At 31.2% G+C, this 24,597-nt stretch overlaps 1 protein-coding gene across 1 annotated transcript in view; it reads left to right on the top strand.

Moving 5' to 3' along the window:
- Positions 1 to 24,597, top strand: part of LOC135128578 (EGFR adapter protein-like) — an 803,179-nt gene that overhangs the window by 429,004 nt on the left and 349,578 nt on the right. The window lies entirely within an intron of this gene.

Raw genomic sequence — 24,597 nt, forward strand, 5'->3', positions numbered from 1 at the left:
CACATTTTAATCAATACTAACATCTATCGTAACGCTAGTGGGTAAACAATATTTTTGGTTTTTCGATTTGGTGTATAGACGTACAGAGTTTTTGGAATTCCTACTTTGGAGCAAGCAACATACAGTTGACCATGCGAAAAACATGGATTTCCTAAATTTAATCCGGCAACGCGCAGAGACTGCCCTTGGGCTTTGTTGATTGCCATCGCGAAAGCAAGACGCACAGGAAACTGTAGTCGTTTGAATGTAAAGGGCAAATCAGTAGGAACCATTGGAATGCGCGGAATCAGTTTGATTTTTTGGATGGCATTTTCAATAATCTCTAGTAATTCACTCTTTGTTATTACTGAGGATTGTAGACAGTGAACATCACTAATGATTTTATTTTGCGGTCAATACGATTTTTGTTGTAATACCAACGAAAACAATGCTGTCATTGGTGCCGCCATATATCTAATACTTGCTAACTCTTCAGAAGTAACATAGAAACGGTGTTCACGGACAAAGGGAGACGGAAGATATTGTTTTCTGTCTAGAAAAGTACCGAGGGTCTGTGCGCACGTACACAAAATAGAAGCGAATGTATGAAATGTCAAAACACATCTAGTCACGTTATCGACTAAAAATCAAGCAAGTACGAGTATATGAGCAGTACTGTTTGGTACTATAGAGAGACAAAGAGGTCCGATATATTGCTTTGCCGTTGTGTTTTCGGACTCTTTTGAGGCCTGATAACAATATAGTAGTATTCGATATATAGGTGCCGCTGATTCTCTAAGTTCATAATACTTTAACAGAGAGGCTGATGTGCTGCAGTGCCATCTAGTGGCAAGTTACAGCAAAATCGATAACGCGAAAATATTCTCCATGGTCAAATACCAACGTATATCAATTTTCATGAGGATCGGTTGATTGGTACAGAAGTTGATGTGTTGCAGCGCCATCTAGTGGCGAGTTACAGCAAAATGGATAGGGTGAAAATATTCTCCATAGTCAAATGCCAACGTGTACCAATTTTCATGAGGATCGGTTGATTGGTACAGAAGTTGATGTGTTGCAGCGCCATCTAGTGGCGAGTTACAGCAAAATGGATAGGGCGAAAATCTTAGATCATATAATAAATAGATACCACCATGCCGTGTTCTTTCCCTAGCAGAGCCTGTGACGACATCCTCCTGTCACACATCTCTCTCGTGCATGGAGGGATTACAATGAAGCTATCCTTGCCTGATCACTATTTGAATTTTGCGCGCCTAAATTTTAGGAAGTATGTCTGAACTAACTTCGTACGAAAGATGTTGACAGCTTGATTTTATAAATAATTCACAGTAGATAATGAAAGGAATAGTAAATTATTGGGCAGCAATTGTGATCCTTTATGATTACATCACTTAAAATAGGATCTTTGTTCTAAATTCTAAAATTGTTTTTTGTACAACAACTCGAAAGAGAGGTTAGAAGAAACATCTGTCAAAAGCGATTTGTTGCGCTGGTGCGGTACAAGGATGGAAGTGAAATAGACATATACAGATGAAATGCATATAACAAAGATGAAGATGTGGTGATCACACAAGGATAGCATTATACTACTCCTCTTGACGTAGAAAACGACAACAGATAGCTTCATGTCTAGTCACAGCTTTCAGTTTGAGTATTGGTATCTATTTATTATATGATCTAAGGCGAAAATATTCTCCATAGTCAAATGCCAACGTGTACCAATTTTTATCAGAATCGGTTGAACGGTGAAGAAGTTGATGTGCTGTAGCGCCATCTAGTGGCTAGTTACAGCAAAGCGGATACCACAAAAACCTTCTCCATGAAAAACCACTTACATGTGCCAAATTTCATGGTGATCGGTCAAACGATTTCGGAGTCTATCGATCACAGATATATATATATACCAACATCCATTTTTATATATTAGATTTGTTTACTAAATATTAGCTTTCCCTCTGGCTACTTCATACCAGAAAGCTCAGAAAATTCATGGATTCGTATATGTTGGCATAAACAGATGCCTGGTTATTCAAGCAGTTCAGCGTATAAATGTCAACTTTAGTTATTTGTTGCGAAGGTTTTATTTGTACTTCATGTACCGTAATAAAACAATAACAGATGAACACAGTAAAGTTATTGCTTCGAGGAAGCTCTCTTATTATTGTTTTTTGAGAAATATTTTGCGTTTTAAATTATTTGAATCTTATTTTCCGGGATTTACAGTTTCATTTTATCGGGCGGTGAAATAAAATACGTAAACCAAAATGATTTAGAATCGGAACTTTATTTATTTATTTGCGTATAATTAATACCGAGATAGCAATAAAAACATGAAAGTTTGAGTTTAAAATGTAACGATCAAAGAGAAAATTTCAAAAATCCATGGCGATCTGTGATCGTTGTAAAGACTGTAACAGACAGAAACCATCTACGAGTAGCTTCCGAAATAAAGAATAAAACGGGGAATGAAGTTTATGGTAGACGTTCAAAAACTAAAGGAAGAAGTGGGGTGAAAGTACAACGGGTGAGGAACAACAAAGAAGAGTTTTCAAAAAAATAGGGAACTACTTAATTACTGTAGATGAATCCAATTGAGATAGAAATCGTCTGAGAAAGATATTAAATATATAATATAAAAGTGTCAGGCAAGGAAGTATCTTAAGCCCATTACTCTTCATTATAACGATAGATGAGATAACAGAAGTTGTAAAACCGTGAACAAAGAAAATAGGAAATCAGGAGATTGAAAAACCAAAAAATTTACAAAATAAAGAAAATAAAAAACCAAAACGACGAACCGCAAATCAAAGAATTGAAGAAATGGAAATTTGGAAAATCTAAAAATTGAGACATTAGAGAGTCGGAAAATTGAAAAACTAAAAATTGAACGCTCGCAAAATTTTAAAGCGAAAAAAATCGTAAAATCTATCTAATATCTAAAATATTGAAGAGACAAGAAAAATGAAAGTTTGAATAATTCCGATTCGAAAAACTGAAGAAACGAAAAATTAAAAAAACAAAAAACTGCAAATAAAAAACCGAAGGAACAAAAGATAATGAAAAAAAAAAAAAAAATTGAAAAATTGTAGTCAAAAAAATTTGCCGGAGTGTTATTTACGTCAGGTTTTAACTTTGTAGAGGTTATAATTTTCCAAAGAAGCGTGATTTGCTGCACTTCAGAGGCTAGGGAAGTTCAGTTGAAATAACCTTCGACCAATTTTTTATTAATAGTAAGTGTTTATTTTTACCCTACGGACTTAAAAGATTCTTGATTTACACTACAATTTTTTTTCCTAATTAACAAAAACCAAGTAAAACATTTTAAAAACCACATAACTAATTTTTTTCCTTTATCCCATCTCCCCTTGCCCCAGCCTTACTCTTGTCCTCTCCACTTCTTTCATCCATTCCACCCCTCTTCCGTCTTCATTCAATATCTCAGTCACACTCTCCTCTCTTTCTTTGCTCTCCTCACAGTCATGCAGCATGTGCTCTATCGTCTCTCGCCCTTCTCCACACATCCTACACATTCTCTCACCTTCGCTTACCCAAAACTTATTATTTCTTTCTTCATTTCCACACCTAAATCTCGCAATTATTTTTTTTTTCGCGCTTTCTCTGTGTAGGTACTTTGGTACTGCTTCTGTTATTATCTTTCTATAGTCTGCATTGTACCTAGATTTACTTACACTTGCTCTTCTCTCTTGTTTATCTATGTCTGTCACGCATACACAACTCTTCGCTCATACTCACCCCCATTTCCCTCTTTCTCTCTATTTCCATCCATGCGTATCCTAGTCTTTCATAATATCCATGCCTACCCTTGTGATGTTCTTTCCCTGCTTCCCTTTTTTTTCCTTCCAGCATTCCTTCCTACATTCCTCTCTTTCTTTCAACCTTTCATCATACTTTACAGCTCTTTTCCCAGTGCATACTCTTAATTTCTCTCTTTTACATTCTTCTCTTACTATATAGCCTGGCGTCTCTTTCCGTAGCCCTAACATCCACCTCAAATATTTTTCTTGTACTGCTTCAATCTCTGCATATTCCTTCCATCCCCATATCTCCACTCCATACATTAACACACTCTTAACTAAACTATCAAACATTTTCATCCTTCTTCTTACGTCATGTCCAAATATTCTCTCACCTATACTCCACACCATTCCCATTATCTACATTGCTTTGACCCTTCTTTCTCTTATGTGTGCTTTTACCGTGTTAGTTGTTGTAAACTTAAATCCTAAATATTTAAACTCTTTTACTGTGTCTATGATTCGATCTTCCCAACGCCACACTTTTTCCTCCCCTTTTCTCCCTTTTTTTCTAAACACCATCATTTTTGTTTTTTCTACATTTACCTCCAGTTTCTTTCTTTTAAAGTTTTGCAGATTTTTTTTCATCTCATTCATTCCACATTCATCCTTCGCCAATATTACCAAATCATCTGCAAATGCCAAACACGATACCTTTTCTCTCCCCACCACAATACCTCCCGCTTGTACTCCTCTAAACATTTCCTCGATATCGCTTATGTAACAAGCAAACAGACTGGGACTTAATGGGCATCCCTGTCTCAATCCTTTCGTCGTCCAAAACATTTCGCTTTCTATTCCTCGCACTCTCACACTAGTCACTGTCTCTCTATAAATCTCTCTTGCTGCTACAATTAACTTTTCACTCAGTCCTCTTCTTTCCATGCATTCCCACAAACACTCTCTGTCCACCGTATCAAACGCGGCTTTTAGGTCTACAAACAGTGCATATACCCGACCTCCTTCCTTTAGCAACTTTTTTTCTATTAGATGATGCAGGATATATACATTGTCCATAGCCCCTCTACCTCTTCTAAATCCCGCTTGACTTTCCGGTAATATACTCTTTTCATTGCGTACAGTTTATATGTCGTATTTAGGAGACTTATTCCCCGATAATTCTCTACTTTTTCTTTACTACCCTTTTTATGAACATATTTGTCCTACTCTCCATTCCCTGGGAAAACCTTTACCCATCCACATATCATTCATTAACTCGCTCAATTTTTCAATCATCCCATCCATCCCAAATATCCACACTTCGTTTACCAACCCATCCCTCCCCGGTGCTTTTCCCCTTTTCAGTCTTCCTACTTGTTTTCCTACTTCCTCTACTCGAATCTCCACTTCCCTTTCTCTACCCCCAATCCCGGTTTTACTATCTTGCACTACAATTCTCTCTTCCTTTCCATTCAACAGTTTCATAAAATGCTTCTTCCAATGTATTATAGGTATGTCTTCACTAATCGTTATTTTGTTCTTCCGTTCTTTATTTATATACTGCCATATCTCTTGCTCAGTTCTTATGGCTTTAATTTTTTCTTCTTCTTTTTGCTGTATCTCTTCTTTCTTTTCTTTGCATCGTTTTCTATAATTATTTTTTGCTTGCCAGTACTCTTCTTTTATACTTTTCCCCTTTTTCCACCTTCGCAAACATTTCCTTGTTTCTATTTTTAAATCTCTCCATCTGCTATTCCACCATCTGTTTCTCTTTTCTAAATTTCTCGTTACAATTTCTTTTCTTATGGCCGCTTTTTCAATTTCTCTTTTCATTTCTTCCATTTTCTTTTCAGTTCCTTTTTCTTTAAATTCCACTTCCAACATTTTTTTTATAATGCTCAATTCCTTTTTCATTCCATACCCATATCTTCTTCTCTTTTCCTACTTCATTACTTAAGCATCCGCTCCTTCTACTTATGCCCCTCAATTTTACTTCTAGTGGCATGTGATCGGAGTCCACTCTTTCTCTTATTTTGAATGTTTTTACCTCTTCTTCTGCTAATCAGTTTACTATTCCGTAGTCTAATACCGATTCCCCTCTTTTACCTATCCAGGTAAATTCCCCCTCCTCGTCCCGTTCCTTCACCCCATTCAAGACTTCCCAACCTATTTCTTCAATTAATTCCCATAGCAATTTTCCGTCTTTGTTTTCTACTTTTTCTTTCGATTTTCGTGTGTTTTCCCCGTCTTCTTCCGTGATTTTGTTCCCTATTCTGGCATTAAAGTCCCCTCCTAACAGTAGAAATTCTTCTTCGGACTCTTCGATTTTTTCTTGTATTTCTTGTTTCGTGTTTCTCATACCTCTACTATATATTGTGCAGATTCTCCATCTTTTTTTATTTACAATCAGTTTTCTTTCAACCATGCCTTCCATTTCTATCGCCCCCTCTTCTATTTCTTTTATATCTTTCTTCACTCCTGTTATGATTCCACCTTTTGCTCTACCCTTGCGTTTTTCTTTTTTTGCCCCTTGCAATTTCCACTTAAATTCCTTCGGCAACCCGTCTTTCAGTTTGTTCCAGTCTCTCTCTAGTATCCATGTTTCTGTTAGTCCCACAAAATCAAAATTTTTCACGTAGTCCCAAAATAAATTATCTTTCTTTTTAAGACCCGCAATATTCCAAAAGAGTAATTTTAAACCACGTTTATCTTCCCCATTCAAATCGGAACATTGAAAAGTTGGAAAACTGTAAAAATAAAGCAGATAAAAAACCAAAACGAGACATTGCAAATCGAAAATTTAAATAAATGAAAGATTAAAAAAATCGAAAAATTGAAAGCTCGATAAATTTTAAAGCGAAAAATTGTAAAATCTATCTAATATCTAAAATATTGAAGAGACAAGAACAATGAAAGTTTGAATAATTGCGATTCGAAAAACTGAAGAAACGAAAATTAAAAAAACAAAAAACTGCAAATAGAAAACCGAAGAAACAAAAGATAATGAAAAAAAAAAGAATTGAAAAATTGTAGTCAAAAAAATCTGCGGGAGTGTTATTTACGTCAGGTTTTAACTTTGTAGAGGTTCAGTTGAAATAACCTTCGACCAATTTTTTATTAATATTAGAATACAGCTCTATGGCTCTCCCATTAAGTTCATTGTCTAAAAAATCGCTTTTGATGTTGTGCTTATCGTTGCGTAAACCAACGCCTAACTAGTAAAAAATGCGTTCCATCTTAAAACCAAGTATAAGCAGCGCCCATAAATCACCTTGTAGCGTCGTGATTCATAAATTTTCCCAAATGGTAGACAAACCCAGTCATAAACATGTTCATAACACGAAAAAAATAGATAACTCCCGTATTTTATCGCCCCGATGGAATCGCCATGATTACCCGACTTAACTTAATAACTCCGTGGAAAAATCAAAGAAAAGCGAAATACGCCCCGAACATGAATTTACGATACACTCTGAGCAATGTTTACACCCCTCGTGTCTTTTTGTTCTGTGCATTCACTTCCAGTCGGTTGGTCCGTTGGCAGGAAAGTCGATAAGGCCAATGACGTCACATTTTCCAGACTCGAAATAAACGTTTTATTGTAACAATGAGGCATCAAACGTCGCTTTCTCTTTATCATCTAATTTTATCGGAGTGCCCGGAAGATGCATTGATAAAGCTTGACGTTTTGTCTGGGCGCAGGGAAAATAAAGCTGAATTAAAGTGGCGCCGCGTGTAGTTGGGTATTTATTGCAGTTGTTGCCAACTACGATTTTCGTTTACTAACTGGAGCCAACTGTTGCACCCACAATGGTTAAACACTTGTTTAAACGGCCGCAATAACAAAAAAACAAGCCGTAATGTTAAAACTAAAACAGAGAGAAAACCGTTAAAACGAGACGTAAGCTGAAAATTAAACGGCGGTTTCGTTTGCGCTTATTTTGCTAGTACTTCGAAAAAGGAGAAAAAGCTCTGATTGTTGTTTCGCCTACAATTACAATTAATTTCTTAATGTCCACGAGGTAGTTTGATTTACTTTGTAATAATAATACTAATAATAATAACATATTTTTCTACCCATGGGTATAATGTGTCCACAAAGGTTACAATGCGATGTTATGTCAGGAGGACCGCAAGGGTCCAACCTTGATTTCTTAATGTTTCACATTACCTGCCGAGCGTAGGCTATGGAAGCCTTGTAACACTATGCAACAAATTAAAAAAAAATTAAATTCACAGAATGCACAGTATGTAGTTAAAATTTCTTACCTCAAACTCAATTGAGGATTATGCTTGAAAAAATCGTATCACATCAGGTTTCAAAATGAAAAGTGTTTATTGATTTTTTTGAAATCATACAAAATTAATAAAACAAAACTTCATTTTTCATTGAAAAAGGTCTTTTTTTCGAACGACTGGCATTCTTATTGTAGCCAGATCTCGCAGTATCCCTCTGAAGACACCAACAGAAGTCTGCAAGCATTGGTGGATACATAAAAGCGATATTTTTACGATTAACTACAATCAAGTGTCCCAAAAAGTAAGAAAAACAAAACACCCGTTATCTAAGTTTTGTGGTGTGATATGGGTAGAAAACATTTTTTTCTTTAGTATATGGGGCATAGGTACATAAACATAACCTATCACATCAGGTTTCGAGATGAAAAGTGTTTATTGAATTTTATGAAATCATACAAAATTAATAAAACAATACTTCATTTTTCATTGAAAAAGGTCTTTTTTTCGAACGATTGGCATTCCTATTGTAGTCAGATCTCGCAGTATTCCTCTGAAGACACCAACAAAGGTCTGCAAGCGATATTTTTACGATTAAATGCAATCACGTGTCCCAAAAACTAAGAAAAACAAAACACCCGTTATCTATATTTCGTGATGTGATATGAGTATAAAACATTTTTTTCTTTAGTATATGGAGTATACCCAACCTCAAACACTATCTGAACTTTCTGTGAATTTTTTAGTGTTGCATAGTGTAATCGAGCCCATCGAACGACTGAATACTTTTATGTTTTTTCGATGTTTCATGACCACTAGACCAAAATTTGTCTGCTCATGCCCGCCAACACTAGAATGACGTCATCTCCAAATTTTACAATAGCAAATCTTATTTAAATTTTATGAAATAACGTTCTCCTCCATTTTTGGTTTATGAATCTCTGTTGATTTTTATTTAAAGCATCCTTATTTTTGTAAAAAACAATAAAAATTGTATTACATTTTACGATTTAACTTTTAAAATGTAATATCAAATGCTTTGAAATCATGCAAACGTTTTAAGGTTATCGGAGGCATTGTAAATTGTTAATCAAAATGTATCCTGTCGCACCCCCTCGCCAGGAATTGATATTGACATCTTACATAGTCCCGAAGTTGTGGTTTATGGATCTGTGTCGAATTTTTATCCTAGAAATCGAGATTTTTGTAAAAAATGATATTTATTCTATGAGAAGTTTCGTTGATACTTTATTCATGGTTTCTATGGTTGACAACCACGATGATTTTCGCATAAACGTATTCTATTTATATTCAGCCGGGATATAAGTGTTTTATTTATACTCCAGCGGAGATTAAGTAGGACTTAATGTCAATTACATAACAATTTTTCGAATTTTCGATTTCCCGATTTTTCAACTTTGGATTTTCGATGTATCAGTTGTGGGATTTTTCAGTTTTTTTTTCTTCCATTTTTCGATTTTTAATTTGATCGATTTTCAATTTTTTCATTTTTCGATTATTAAATGTTTCGATAATTCACTGTTGGGATTTTTCCGTTTCTCGATTTTTCAAATTTTTTATTTCTCGATATTTTTAATTCTCTATTTTTCGACTTTTCAGTTTTTCAATTCTTCAATTTTTTGAAATTTCATATTTTCGATTTTTCGAGTCCGATATCCGATGTTTCTCTTATGGGATTTTTCAATTTTTCTTTTCAGTTTCTCGATTTTCAATTTTTCGATTTCCCGATTTTCAGTTTTTCTATTACTCAATTTTTTGAAATTTCATTGTTGGATTTTTTTTATTCTTCGAATTTTCGCTTTCTCGATTTTTCAAGTTTCGATTTCTTAGATTTCCATTGGTTAAATTTTGAGATTTTTCAGTTTTTTATTCTTACATTTTTCGGTTTTTCGATTAAGTACTCAAATTTTCGATATTTCCCTGTGGAAATTTTGCATTTTTCATTTCTTCAATTTCTTGATTCTTCAAATTTTCGGTTTCTCGAATTTTCGATTTTACAGTTTTTCAGTTCTTCAATTTTTCGATACTTCAGATTTTAGATTTTTAAAATTATGGATTTTTCGACTTCGAAGTCTCGATTTTTCGGTTTTTAGATGGTTAAGTTTACCGATGTCTTGGAATTTTTCAAATTTTAGATTCTTCCATTTGTCTCCGATTTTTTTTTATTTTTTAGTTTTGAATTTTTCGATCGTTAAATTTTAGATCTTTCAATTCTTCAGTTTTTCCACTTTTTGATGTCTTGAGTTTTCGACATTTCATTTTGAGATTTTTCAATTTTTATATTTTTCGACATTTCGATTTTTGAATTTTTCAATTGTCAAATATGTGTTAAGATACGGCTTTTCGACTTCTCGACTTCTCGATTTCACGTTTTTTCAATTTTTCGATTTCTCAATTTACCGATGGATTTTCAAGTTGTCGATTCTTCAATTTTTCGGTTTATTGATATTTTCGTTTGGGGATTTCTCAATACATATTTCGATTCTTCGATTTTGCAATTTTTCGATATCTGAGTTTTGGAACTTTTTAATAGTTGGATTCTTCCATTTTAAAATTTTTCTGTTTCTCGATTTTTGAATTTTCCAGTTTTTAATTTTAGATTTTTTAATTTTTGAATGTATGACGTTTTGATTTCTCGATTTTTTAATTTTGTAATTCTGCTGTTTTTCTACAGTTGTTAAATTTTTCGACATTTCAGTTTTGGGATTTTTCAATTTTTCGATTCTTACATTTTTCGATTTTTCAATTTACTGATTTTTCAGTTTTTCAACTTATCGATTTATGGAGATTTGGATTTTCAATGTTTGGATTATTCGATTTTTTGATTTATCGTTTTTTTTTTTAATTTTTCTGTTTTTCCAGTTTAAGTTTCCGATTTGTCGGTTTTCGACTTTTCCATTTTTCGATTACTCAAATTTTCGATATTTCCTTGTGGAAATTTTGCTTTGTTCAATTCTTCAATTTCTTAATTCTTCAAATTTTCGGTTTCTCGAATTTTCGATTTTACAGTATTTCAGTTCTTCAATTTTTGGATACTTCAAATTTTAGATTTTTAAAATTATCGATTCTTCTACTTCGAGGTCTCGATTTTTCGGTTTTTAGATTGTTAAGTTTACCGATGTCTTGGAATTTTTCAAATTTTAGATTCTTCTATTTGTCTCCGATTTTTTTTTATTTTTTAAAGTTTTGAATTTTTCGATCGTTAAATTTTAGATCTTTCAGTTCTTCAATTTTTCTACTTTTTGATGTCTTGAGTTTTCGACATTTCATTTTGAGACTTTTCAATTTTTATAATTATCGACATTTCGATTTTTGAATTTTTCAATTGTAATATGTATTAAGATTTTAGAATTTTACGATTTTTTGATGTTTCAATTTTTTACTGTTTCGATTTTTCAATTTCGCGATTTTCAGTTTTCAACATCCGGATTTTCATTTTTTCTATTTTTCAAGTTTGAATTTTTCAATTTTTGATTCCTCAACTTTTTCATATTTCGATTTCTCAATTTGGCGATGTTTCACTTGTAAGATTCTTAAATTTTGCAATTTTTGACGTATCCAAATTTTCGATTCTTCGATTTTTCAATTTCCCGTTTAATGTATATTGAGGTTTTTCGATTTCCCGAGTTCTTGATTTCTCGACTTTTTGCTATTTCAAGTTTTCGATTTTTCAGGTTTTTGATTTTCGGTTTTTTAAATTTTCCAATTTTAAATTTTACATTTTTCAGGTTTCAATTTTTAGACTTTTTAATGCTTCAATTTCCCGATTTTTCAGTTTTTCGATTCTTCAATTATTCATCGATTCTTCAATTTTTCGATTTTTCGATTTTGGGCTATTTCGATTTTCTGAACTTTTCGATTTTTCGACTTCTCGATTTCTTAATCTTTCGAAGTTTTGTTCCCCGATGATTTAGTTTTTCAATTTTTCGATTCTGCTAGTTTTAATTTCTCGATTATTCGATTTATTTGATTTATCCGACTTTTTGATTTCTCGATTTCTCGATGTATCAATTTTTCGATTCTTCAATCTTCGATTCTTCAATTTTTCAATTTTTCGACTTTTTGATTTTGAGCCACTTCCATTTTCCCAATTTTTCGATTTTTCGACTTCTCGATTTCTTAACTTTGGAAGTTTTGTCTCTGGATATTTTAGTTTTTTCAATTTTTCAATTCTGCGATTTTTCGAATTTTCAAATTTTCAATTTTTAGCGTTTCTCTATTTGCGATTCTTCGATTTTTAATTTCTCGATTAATCGATTTTTTGGTTTTTCGGCTTTTCGATTTCTCGACTTCTCGATTTCACGATTTTTCAATTTTTCGATTTCTCAATTTACCGATGAATTTTTCAAGTTGTCGATTCTTCAATTTTTCATTGTATTGATCTTTTCGTTTGGGGATTTCTCAATACATATTTTGATTCTTCGATTTTGCAATTCTTTGATATCTGAGTTTTGAAACTTTTTAATAGTTGGATTCTTCCATTTTTCGATTTTTCTGTTTCTCGATTTTTGAATTTTTCAGTTTTGAATTTTTAAATTTTTGAATGTATGACGCTTTAATTTCCCGATTTTTTAATTTTGTAATTCTGCTGTTTTTATACAGTTTTTAAATTTTTTTTCAGTTCTGGTATTTTTCAATATTTCTATTTTTACATTTTTCGATTTTTCAGTTTCCCGATTTTTCAGTTTTTCGGTTTTTAAATTTTTAGATTTTTCTGTTTTTCTATTTTCCAATGTTTCGACTTCTCGATTTATGGAGATTTCGATTTTCAATGTTTGGATGATTCGATTGATCAATTTCTCGATTTTTCGATTTATCGTTTTTTTTTAATTTTTCAGTTTTTCCGTTTTAGGTTTTCGATTTGTCGGTTTTTAGACTTTTCGATTTTCTGATTTTTCATTATTGGCTGTTTAAAACTTCCGATTCTTTTTTTTATTTTAAAATTTTTCGATTTTAACCTTTTGACTTCGTTTTGGCCTATTTTGATTTCTCAAGGTTTCGAGTTTGTATTTTCTAGTTTTTCGAAGTATCGATTTTTCGATTTTGCCATTTTCGAATTTTTGGTAATTTTAGCTTTTGAATTTTTCAATTTCTTGATTTTTCAGTTTTTTTTTGCTTCGATTTTCAGATTTTTCAATTTTTCTACTTTTCGGTTTTTCGATTTTTCAATATTTCGATTTTTTGGTTTTTCAATTTTTCGATTTCTCAATTTACCGCTGGATTTTTCAAGTTGTCGATTCTTCAATTTTTCGGTTTATTGATTTTTTCGTTTGGGCATTTCTCAATACATATTTCGATTCTTAGATTTTGCAATTTTTCGATATCTCAGTTTTGGAACTTTTTAATAGTTGGATTCTTCCATTCTTCGATTTTTCTGTTTCTCGATTTTTGAATTTTTCAGTTTTTAATTTTAGATTGTTTAAATTTTGAATGTATAACGATTTGATTTCTCGATTTTTTAATTTTGTAATTCTACTGTTATTCTACAGTTTTTAAATTTTACGACATTTCAGTTTTGGGATTTTTAAATATTTCGATTCTTACATTTTTCGATTTTTCAATTTCCCAATTTTTCAGTTTTTCGGTTTTTAAATTTTTAGATTTTTCTGTTTTTCTATTTTCCAATGTTTCGACTTCTCGATTTATGGAGATTTCGATTTTCAATGTTTGGATGATTCGATTGATCAATTTCTCGATTTTTCGATTTATCGTTTTTTTTTAATTTTTCAGTTTTTCCGTTTTAGGTTTTCGATTTGTCGGTTTTTAGACTTTTCGATTTTCTGATTTTTCATTATTGGCTGTTTAAAACTTCCGATTCTTTTTTTTATTTTAAAATTTTTCGATTTTAACCTTTTGACTTCGTTTTGGCCTATTTTGATTTCTCAAGGTTTCGAGTTTGTATTTTCTAGTTTTTCGAAGTATCGATTTTTCGATTTTGCCATTTTCGAATTTTTGGTAATTTTAGCTTTTGAATTTTTCAATTTCTTGATTTTTCAGTTTTTTTTTGCTTCGATTTTCAGATTTTTCAATTTTTCTACTTTTCGGTTTTTCGATTTTTCAATATTTCGATTTTTTGGTTTTTCAATTTTTCGATTTCTCAATTTACCGCTGGATTTTTCAAGTTGTCGATTCTTCAATTTTTCGGTTTATTGATTTTTTCGTTTGGGCATTTCTCAATACATATTTCGATTCTTAGATTTTGCAATTTTTCGATATCTCAGTTTTGGAACTTTTTAATAGTTGGATTCTTCCATTCTTCGATTTTTCTGTTTCTCGATTTTTGAATTTTTCAGTTTTTAATTTTAGATTGTTTAAATTTTGAATGTATAACGATTTGATTTCTCGATTTTTTAATTTTGTAATTCTACTGTTATTCTACAGTTTTTAAATTTTACGACATTTCAGTTTTGGGATTTTTAAATATTTCGATTCTTACATTTTTCGATTTTTCAATTTCCCAATTTTTCAGTTTTTCGGTTTTTAAATTTTTAAATTTTTCGGCTTTTCGATTTTCCAATTTTTCGACTTCTCGATTTATGGAGATTTCGATTTTCAATGTTTTTGATTATTCGATTGTTCAGTTTCTCGATTTTTCGATTAATCGTTTTTTTTTTTAATTTTTCAGTTTTTCCATTTTAAGTTGTCGATTTGTCGGTTTTTCGATTACTCAAATTTTCGATATTTCCTTATGGAAATTTTGTATTTTTCAATTCTTCAATTTCTTGATTCTTCAAATTTTCGGTTTCTCGAATTTTCGATTTTACAGTTTTTCAGTTCTTCAGTTTTTCGATACTTCAGATTTTAGATTTTTAAAATTATCGATTTTTCGACTTCGATCTCTCGATTTTTCGGTTTTTAGATTGTTAAGTTTACCGATGTCTTGGAATTTTTCAAATTTTACTCTTCCATTTGTCTCTGATTTTTTTTATTTTTTAAACTTTTGAATTTTTCGATCGTTAAATTTTAGATCTTTCAATCATTCAATTTTCCACTTTTTGATGTCTTGAGTTTTCGACATTTCATTTTGAGATTTCTCAATTTTTATATTTATCGACATTTCGATTTTTGAATTGTTTAGTTTTTTCAATTTTTCAATTCTGCCATTTCTCGAATTTTCAAATTTTCAATTTTTAGCGTTTCTCTATTTGCGATTCTTCGATTTTTAATTTCTCGATTAATTGATTTTTTTGGTTTTCCGACTTTTTGATTTTGAGCCACTTCGGTTTTTCGACTTCTCGATTTTGTTTCTGGATGTTTTAGTTTGTTAAATCTTTCAATTCTGCGATTTTTCGATTTTTAATTTCTCGATTTTTCAATTTTTCGATTCTTCAATCTTCGATTCTTCAATTTTACGTTTCTCAATTTTTCGATTTTTCAGTCTCTCAATTGTTATTTTTCCAATTTTTCAATTTTTGGACTTTTTGATTTTGAGCCAATTCGATTTTCTCAATTTTTCGATTTTTCGACTTCTCGATTTCCTAACTTTGGAAGTTTTGTTTCTGGATGTTTTAGTTTTTTAAATTTTTCAATTCTGCGATTTTTCGATTTTTAATTTCTCGATTAATCGATTTTTTGGTTTTTCGGCTTTTCGATTTCTTGACTTCTCGATTTCACGATTTTTCAATTTTTCGATTTCTCAATTTACCGATGGATTTTTCAAGTTGTCGTTTCTTCAATTTTTCGGTTTATTGATATTTTCGTTTGGGGATTTCTCAATATATATTTCGATTCTTCGATTTTGCAATTTTTCGATATCTCAGTTTCGGAACTTTTTAGTAGTTGGATTCTTCCATTTTTCGATTTTTCTGTTTCTCGGTTTTTAAATTTTTAGATTTTTCGGTTTTTCGATTTTCCAATTTTTCGACTTCTCGGTTTATGGAGATTTCGATTTTCAATGTTTGGATTATTCGATTTATTCAATTTCTCGGCTTTTCGATTAATCGTTTTTTTTTTTTTAATTTTTCAGTTTTTCCATTTTAAGTTTTCGATTTGTCGGTTTTTCGACATTTCTTCAATTTCTTGATTTTTCAAATTTTCGGTTTCTCGAATTTTCGATTTTACAGTTTGTCAGTTCTTCAATTTTTCGATACTTCAGATTTTAGATTTTTAAAATTATCGATTTTTCGACTTCGATGTCTCAATTTTTCGGTTTTTTGATGAAGTTTACCGATGTCTTGGAATTTTTCAAATTTTAGATTCTTCCATTTGTCTCCGATTTTTTTTTTATTTTTTAGTTTTGAATTTTTTGATCGTTAAATTTTAGATCTTTCAATTCTTCAATTTTTCCACTTTTTGATGTCTTGAGTTTTCGACATTTCATTTTGAGATTTTTCAATTTTTGTATTTATCGACATTTCGATTTTTGAATTTTTCAATTGTAATATGCATTAAGATTTTAAAATTTTACGATTTTTTTGATAATTCCATTTTTCAATTTTTTACTGTTTCGATTTTTCAAATTCGCGATTTTCAATTTTCAATATCCGGATTTTCAATTTTTCTATTATTCAAGTTTGAATTTTTCCATTTTTGATTCCTCAACTTTTTCATATGTCGATTTCTCAATTTGGCGATGTTTCACTTGTAAGATTCTTCAATTTTTCAATTTTTGACGTATCCAAATTTTCGATTCTTCGATTTTTCAATTTCCCGTTGAATGTATTTTTAGGTTTTTCGATTTCCCGAGTTCTTGATTTCTCGATTTTTGGTATTTCAAGTTTTCGATTTTTCAGGTTTTTGATTTTTCGATTTTTTAAGTTTTCAAATTTTAAATTTTACATTTTTCAGGTTTCAATTTTTAGACTTTTTAATGTTTCAATTTCCCGATTTTTCAGTTTTTCGATTCTTCAATTATTCATCGATTCTTCAGTTTTTCGATTTTGGGCCATTTCAATTTTCTAAACTTTTCGATTTATCGACTTCTCGATTTCTTAATCTTTCGAAGTTTTGTTCCCCGATGTTTTAGTTTTTTCAATTTTTCAATTCTGCGATTTTTAGATTTTTCAAATTTTCAATTTTTAGCGTTTCTCTATTTGCGATTCTTCGATTTTTAATTTCTCGATTAATCGATTTTTTTGGTTTTTCGGCTTTTCGAATTCTCGACTTCTCGATTTCACGATTTTTCAATTTTTCAGTTTCTCAATTTTTCGGTTTATTGATATTTTCGTGTGGGGATTTCTCAATACATATTTCGATTCTTCGATTTTGCAATTTTTCGATATCTGAGTTTTGGAATTTTTTAATAGTTGGATTCTTCCATTTTTCGATTTTTCTGTTCTCGATTTTTGAATTTTTCAGTTTTTAATTTTAGATTTTTTAATTTTTGAATGCATGACGTTTTGATTTCTCGATTTTTTAATTTTGTAATCCTGCTGTTTTTCTACAGTTTTTAAATTTTTCGACATTTCAGTTCTGGGATTTTTCAATATTTTGATTCTTACATTTTTCGATTTTTCAATTTCGCAATTTTTCAGTTTTTCGGTTTTTAAATTTTTCGATTTTTCGATTTTCAATATTTGGATTATTCGATTGTTCAATTTCTCGATTTTTCGATTTTTTCGATTTTTTTTTTATTTTTCAGTTTTTCCATTTTAAGTATTCGATTTGTCGATTTTTCGACTTTTCGATTTTCGGATTTTTCATTATTGGCTGTTTAAAACTTCCGATTCTTGAATTTTAGCTTTTTCGGTTTCTCAATTTATCTTTTTTTTTATTTTAAAATTTTTCGATTTTAACATTTTGACTTTTCGTTTTGGCGTATTTTGATTTCTCAAGGTTTCGAGTTTCTATTTTTTAGTTTTTCGAAGTTTCGATTTTTCAATTTTGCCATTTTCCAATTTTTGGTAATTTTAGCTTTAGAATTTTTCAATTTCTTGATTTTTCAGATTTTTCGATTTCTTTACTTTTCGGTTTTTCGATTTTTCAATATTTCCATGTTTAAATTTTCCAATTTTTGAATTTTAGATTTTTCGGTTTTTCAAGATTTTGATTTTTAAGCCTTCCTTGACTTTATATAGTGGTGAAAACTGCACAACGGACGGACGGACAGACGGACGGACCGACGGACCAACGGACAGACAGACAGACAGATACAGACTTTGTTACTTCCCGAGCGTAAGCAAAGGAAGTATTGTAATCGAGTCCGTCGGCCGACTCTCTACTTTTACGTTTTCTCGATCTTTCATGACCCCTAGAAGACGAAGAAATAGGTCTCCCATTTCCGTCTGTCTGTCCGTCCGTCCGTCTGTCCGTCTGTCCGTCTGTCCGTCCGTCTGTCCGTCCGTCTGTCCGTCCGTCTGTCCGTCTGTCCGTCCGTCTGTCCGTCTGTCCGTCTGCCGTCCCGGATTTTTATTAGACAGATAATCTCCGAAAGTACTCGACCGATTGTTGTGAAATTTTGTACTTATATTAAGAATATCATGTAGATGGTAAAACGCTAACCAAAATTTGTCTAATCGTCCCCACCACTAATGCGATGACGTCACTTCAAAATTGTACATAGTAAATGGGTTTTCAATTGTATAAAATAACATAGTCCCACACATGTAGTTTACAACTCCGAATCGACTTTTCACCCGAAACGTCCAGATTTTTGGAAAAAAAATCAAAATTATAAAACAACATTTTGAAATTTAATTTTTAATCTGCTAACCAGAATGCTTTGAAATGTTGCAGATGTTTTAAGGCTATAAAGAGCATCATAAATCTTTAGTCAAAAAATATTTGCTTATCCCCTCCAAAAACTTGATGACGTCAGCTCAAAAGTTTGTGGAATAAATCATATCTAAAATGTACAAAATATGATGAGTCTGTACTTGTGATCTATCACTCCATTCATATTTTTTGGATTTGCATATACAGGGTGACTCAAAAAAATTAATGAATGCGTAAATATATTTTATTGATTTAATCAGGAACTACAAAAACCGAATGCTCTGAAATCTTGCAGATGTTTTAAGGTCATAAAGAGCATAATAAATGTTTAGTCAAAATATATTTGCTTATCCCCTCCAAAAACTTGATGACGTCAGCTCGAAAGTTTGCCGAATAAATCATATCTAAAATGTACAAAATATGATGAGCCTGTACTTGTCATTTATCACTCCATTCATATTTTTTGGATTTGCATATACAGAGTGACTCAAAAAAATTAATGAATGCGTAAATATATTTTATTGATTTAATCAGGAACTACAAAACGGAATGCTCTGACATCTTGCAGATGTTTTAAAGTTATAAAGAGCATAATATATGTTTAGTCAAAATATATTTGCTTATCCCCTCCAAAAACTTGATGACGTCAGCTCGAAAATTTGCCGAATAAATCATATCTAAAATGTACAAAATATGATCAGTCTGTACTTGTGATCTATCACTCCATTCATATTTTTTGGATTTGCATATACAGGGTGATTCAAGAAAATAAATGAAAGCGTAAATTTATTTTACTGATTTACTCAGGAACTACAAAACCGAATGCTTCGAAATCTTGAAGATATTTTAAAATTATCATAAGCATGGTAAATTTTTGTTCAAAACGTATTTGGTCGTCCCCCCTAAAAAATTTATGATGTCACCACAAAATTTTGCTGAATAAATCCTATCTAAAATGTACAAAATATGGTGAGTCTCTTCTTGTGATTTATCATTCCATTCAAATTTTTTCGATTTGCATATACAGGGTGACTCAAAAAAATTAATGAATGCGTAAATTTATTTTATTGATTTAATCAGGAACTACAAAACCGAATGCTTTGAAATCTTGCAGATGTTTTAAGGTTATAAAGAGCATAATAAATTTTTAGTCAAAATATATTTGGTTATCTTCTACAAAAAACTGATGACGTCAGCTCAAAAGTTTGCCGAATAAATCGTATCTAAAATGTACAAAATATGATGAGTCTGTACTTGTGATTTATCATTCCATTCATATTTTTGGATTTGCATATACAGAGTGACTCAAAAAAATTAATGAATGCGTGAATTTATTTTATCGATTTAATCAGGAATTACAAAACCGAATGCTTTGAAATCTTGGGAATATTTTAAAGTTATTATAAGCATGGTAAACTTTTGTTCAAAATGTATTTGTTCATCTCTCCTAAAAAAATTGATGACGTCACCCTTAAATTTTGCTGAATAAATCCTATCTAAAATGCAAAAAATATGATGAGTTTGTACTTGTGATTTATCATTCCATTCATATTTTTTAGATTTTCTTAAGAGGTGGTTCAAAAAAATTAATGAAGTCAATTTATTTTATTGATTAAATTAAAGGCAACACTTATTATTAGTATTACACCCCAACCAACCCAATTTGGTAGACACAAAATTTGTTAAAGGAAAAACTCGGTTGAAACATAAGGGTAGCACGCTTATTTATATCGACTTTAACATTACAGACCTGCATTTGTTTTATGCGCTCACTTGGTTCTGCGAATGTGAAATAGACATGTTTATAATCAACGAATTGTGAATTTCACCGTCAAGAATTAAAATAAAACCCAATGTTTTATATAATAAGCGGAAGTCGAAGCAATAAAACCGATAGTCGTTTTGTTTACAGTTTCTCTGTTTGACTCTCACGTATGCTGTTACGCCTGTCATCTTAAATTAAGAATGTTTATACATACACGATTTTCAGTTGCCCCTGATACGTATACGTGAGTAAATTGTTTCGTTATTTTATTGATTATTACAAATCAATATTCAAAACGACCCAATTCATTTTCTCGAAAATTTGAGAATAAAATAATTTTATTCTTAGTATTACACTACATCTATCCCAACTGATATACGTGTCCTTGCAAAAATGTTGATGACGTCATCGCAATTTTTTTTTAAATTCCCACTACAAAAATGTAATGAGAAAAAAAACACAATAGGCATGCAGTCGTCAAGTTCCGACAGCGAGGGAAGTACTGTCTAAACTCTTTAGACCAATTTTTTTTTTTGTAAATGATGTTCGTTCAATGATGATGTTATTGCTATATTCCGTTGTATGTAAAAAGATTGTTATTGGTTATTTTCGTTTATATTTCTGTTCCAAGACATTATATATTTCGAGACAAAGCAGGCGAGAATTGGCTATCGGCGTTTTATCGCAGCGAAAAACCCCAGTGCTTCCGTGACGTTTTCAATTCGTCCGCGAACATAGTCCGGAAATTATAGCCTGTCCGACCCGGTGACCCTAGTGATTGGAAACCGTTGAGTGACGAGTTCTCATCAGTGCAGCCGCCAGTCCATTAAGGCCAAACTCCACGAAGGACCCAGAAAGAATGGTTAGCGAATTATAGGGAGCTGTAGTGGACTCGACGCTTTAAATGTGAATTCATGGCGGCAATGACTAGGAGCACGCCAGTGCGTTATAGGGTTCTCCAACGACGCACGCTATCTGCACTTCACACTTAATTAAACTTTCCAAACTTCTCGCATCACATGTGTGCTCAATTATATACAACAGTGCTAATTCACTTTACAAGCCTCTCGTGCGGTAGCTGCCCTAACGTCTTGTTGCGCAAATTAGGTCATTCAGACCGACTGGGCTAATGGAGATACGCTGGATTTGTATTTGGCCGTGCGAACTTGGCTTATCGAATGAGCCCGACCACCAGAAGAGTAAGAAACGTGGCGGAAATTCAAAACGGGTTTTTCCAGAGAGGGTTCATTATGAGATGAAGCAAAATTAAACGAAGTGGTGGCTGAAAAGACTGATTAATACTCCTATCTACGAAAATAACTTGCTTACGTTGTGTTTACAACAATTGTCACCTCATCCAAGTCTGGACATAGGGCATTAACATGGTAAATTGGTTTTTATTTTATAATATCTCCCCAGATCACTTTAAAGATATTATTGAGTGATGCCTTTGTGGAGGTCGGAGAGGGCTATCGGCCAGTATTTTTTTCAAATCGTTGCATCGCGCTCATTTAATATAAAAAGATTTTAAAAATCGTCTTTTGAAATTCGCGCCCGACCCGATTTGTCCCGAAATCTTCCGTCGCACTGTCGAAATTCGTCGATCGCGTCTTTGGATTAAACGTACAAAATCCAAATGTCAAAGTGAAATTATTGGCTTCTCTTTCTTAATATATACCTATTTTCAACAATACCAAATACCATTTGATATGTTAAGTATTTTATTGTTGAGGCGTCCAAATTGGAAAATCGATTCCACTTTCACAAATTGTGAAGTACCAACTTATTCTGTAAAGTCCTTTCTTATGTATTTCTAAACTTATACTTTAAGCTACATTTGGATCAAGAAGATTTCGTCTACGTCTTAAAGTTAAAAGAGAACGTTGTACCTAAATATTTTAAAGCTCAAGATTTCAAATATGAAACTCCATTTAAAATTACCAATCCAGAAGACACAATTAATGAGAAAAAAATCAAGATCGAAATCGAAAAATCGAGTGTTTAGGAAAGTACTACCAACATTTTTTATTGCAGCAGAAAGAAGACGAAATTTAGTGTTTAAAAGAAAAAATTATCAGTTTAAATTTGAAGAATTTAAAAAGTAATAACAAACTGTCCATAATTTTGGTTGGTACAGTTTCGGTTTTTTTGCGAAAATTTGGATGCGCCGGCGAAAATCTGAAAACCGATTCATAGACAACAAGCACAGAACTATGTTATTTTGTAAAATTAAATCCTGGCATTCCTAATATACACACAAAATTTGACAACAATCGGTCCAGTAGTTTCGGAGATTACGCGTCTAATAAAATTCAACCCAGCGAACAAACACACCGACAGGCGGAAACGGGAGACTACTTTCTTCGTACTCGGGAGGTCACGAAACGTCGAGAAAACATAGAAAAGTGGCCAATCGTCCGATGGACTCGATTAGCATATTTTCTTAGCCTATGCTCAGAAAGTAATTAACGGCGTTTTGTGTAGATATGATATAATATGAACATCAAAAAGATATGTCAATATCATGAGATTATTATTATTATTTATTATTGTAAACATAGATGAATATTTAAGAATGTTAATTTTAAGACCGGCAAATTGTAATGCAAAGTTTTTCCTTATATTTTCTTTTGGAATAAGAAAATACAGTCACGGTAACAACCACGAAAAGTTTTTTTAAGTTATTTCATCCAATGACTTTGAAAAAATGGTAGGAGTTTTCGTAGAAATGAGACCGAAAATAACTTTAAAAAATGTAAATCTGCAAGCAAATTCGTTCTTTTTTTCAATGTGAATTTTTTCTTTGATTTCTTAAATTTTTAATTTGTAATGTTTCGGATCGGTTTTTCATTTTCTTTTATGTTCCGACTTTGTCATTTTTTTTCCAATTTAAAATTTTTCAGTTTCTTGATTTTTCAATTTTTGGTTTCTTCAATTTTAAATTAGCATTTTTCGTTTTAAAAATGTATCTAATAATAATTATAGTTTTTAAAATTGTTCAATTTTAAGATTTTAGAATTTTCCCATTTTTCGATTATTGGATTTAAAAAAAAAATTATATGCGATCTTAATTTTTCAATTTGTGTTTCTTCAATTTTCGGATTTGCAATTTTTCATGTCGATTTTTTGTTTTCGTTATTTTTACAATTTTTCAATGCTACGATTTTATAATTTTTTGTTTTTCTTTTGTTTTCTTCAATTTTTTTCCTTCTTCAGTTTTACGACATGCATTTCTTCGAGTTTTTATTTTTAAATTTTCCAATTTTTCAACTTTTGGATGTTTCAGTTTTTAGATTTTGCAATTTTTCGATTTGCAATCTCACGAGTTTTCATTTTTATTTCAATTTTTAGATTTTACAATTTCATTTCTTTAATTTTTCGATTTGCAATTTTTCGATTTGCAATTTTTCGTTTTATTTTTTTACTTTGTTTATTTTGTCAAATTTTCGGTTTTTCAATCTTTCGATTTCCTAACTTTGGATTTTTCAGTTTCTCGATCGTTCAGTTTTCCGTTTCTTCAGTTTTTGATTTGGAATTTTTTTAGTTTCATTTTAAATATATATCTAATAACAATTATAATTTTTGAAATTTCTCAATTTTACGACTTTGGAATTTTTTCATTTTTCAATTATTGAATATTAAAATTTCGTTATTTTTTCTATTTTTCAATTTTTCTATTTTTAATTTTTGAATTGTTTGTTCTTCACTTTTTGGATTTATAATTTTTCATGTCGGTTTTTTATTTTATTTATTTTTACAATTTTTCGATTTTTCAGTAGTGCGATATAATTTTGTTTTCCAATTTTTGAATTTTTTTCTTTCCTCAGTTTTACGAAATGCATCTCTTACGTACAATTTTTCATTTCTTCAATTTTTGGATTTGCAATTTTTAGTTTCTCAATGCTCCGATTTTTCAAATTTTCGGATTTTTTAGTTTTTCTATTTTCGCTTTTTCGGTTTTCAATTTCTCGACTTTTATTTACCAATTTTTGATATTTCAGTTTTCGGTTTTTCAGTTTTTCGTTTCTTCAATTTTTCATTTGCAGTTTTTCTACTTTCATTCTAAATATTACAATTTTATGATTTTAGAATTTTTCCATTTTTCAATGATTGGATTTTAAAACTTTTTCCTTTATTCGATTTCTTAATTTTTCTTTTTTTACTTTT

This window comes from Zophobas morio, unplaced genomic scaffold (genome assembly GCF_036711695.1).
Source record: "Zophobas morio isolate AGI-343-1 ecotype UQ-CSIRO unplaced genomic scaffold, CSIRO_AGI_Zmor_V1 ptg000014l, whole genome shotgun sequence".
NCBI lineage: Eukaryota > Metazoa > Arthropoda > Insecta > Coleoptera > Tenebrionidae > Zophobas > Zophobas morio.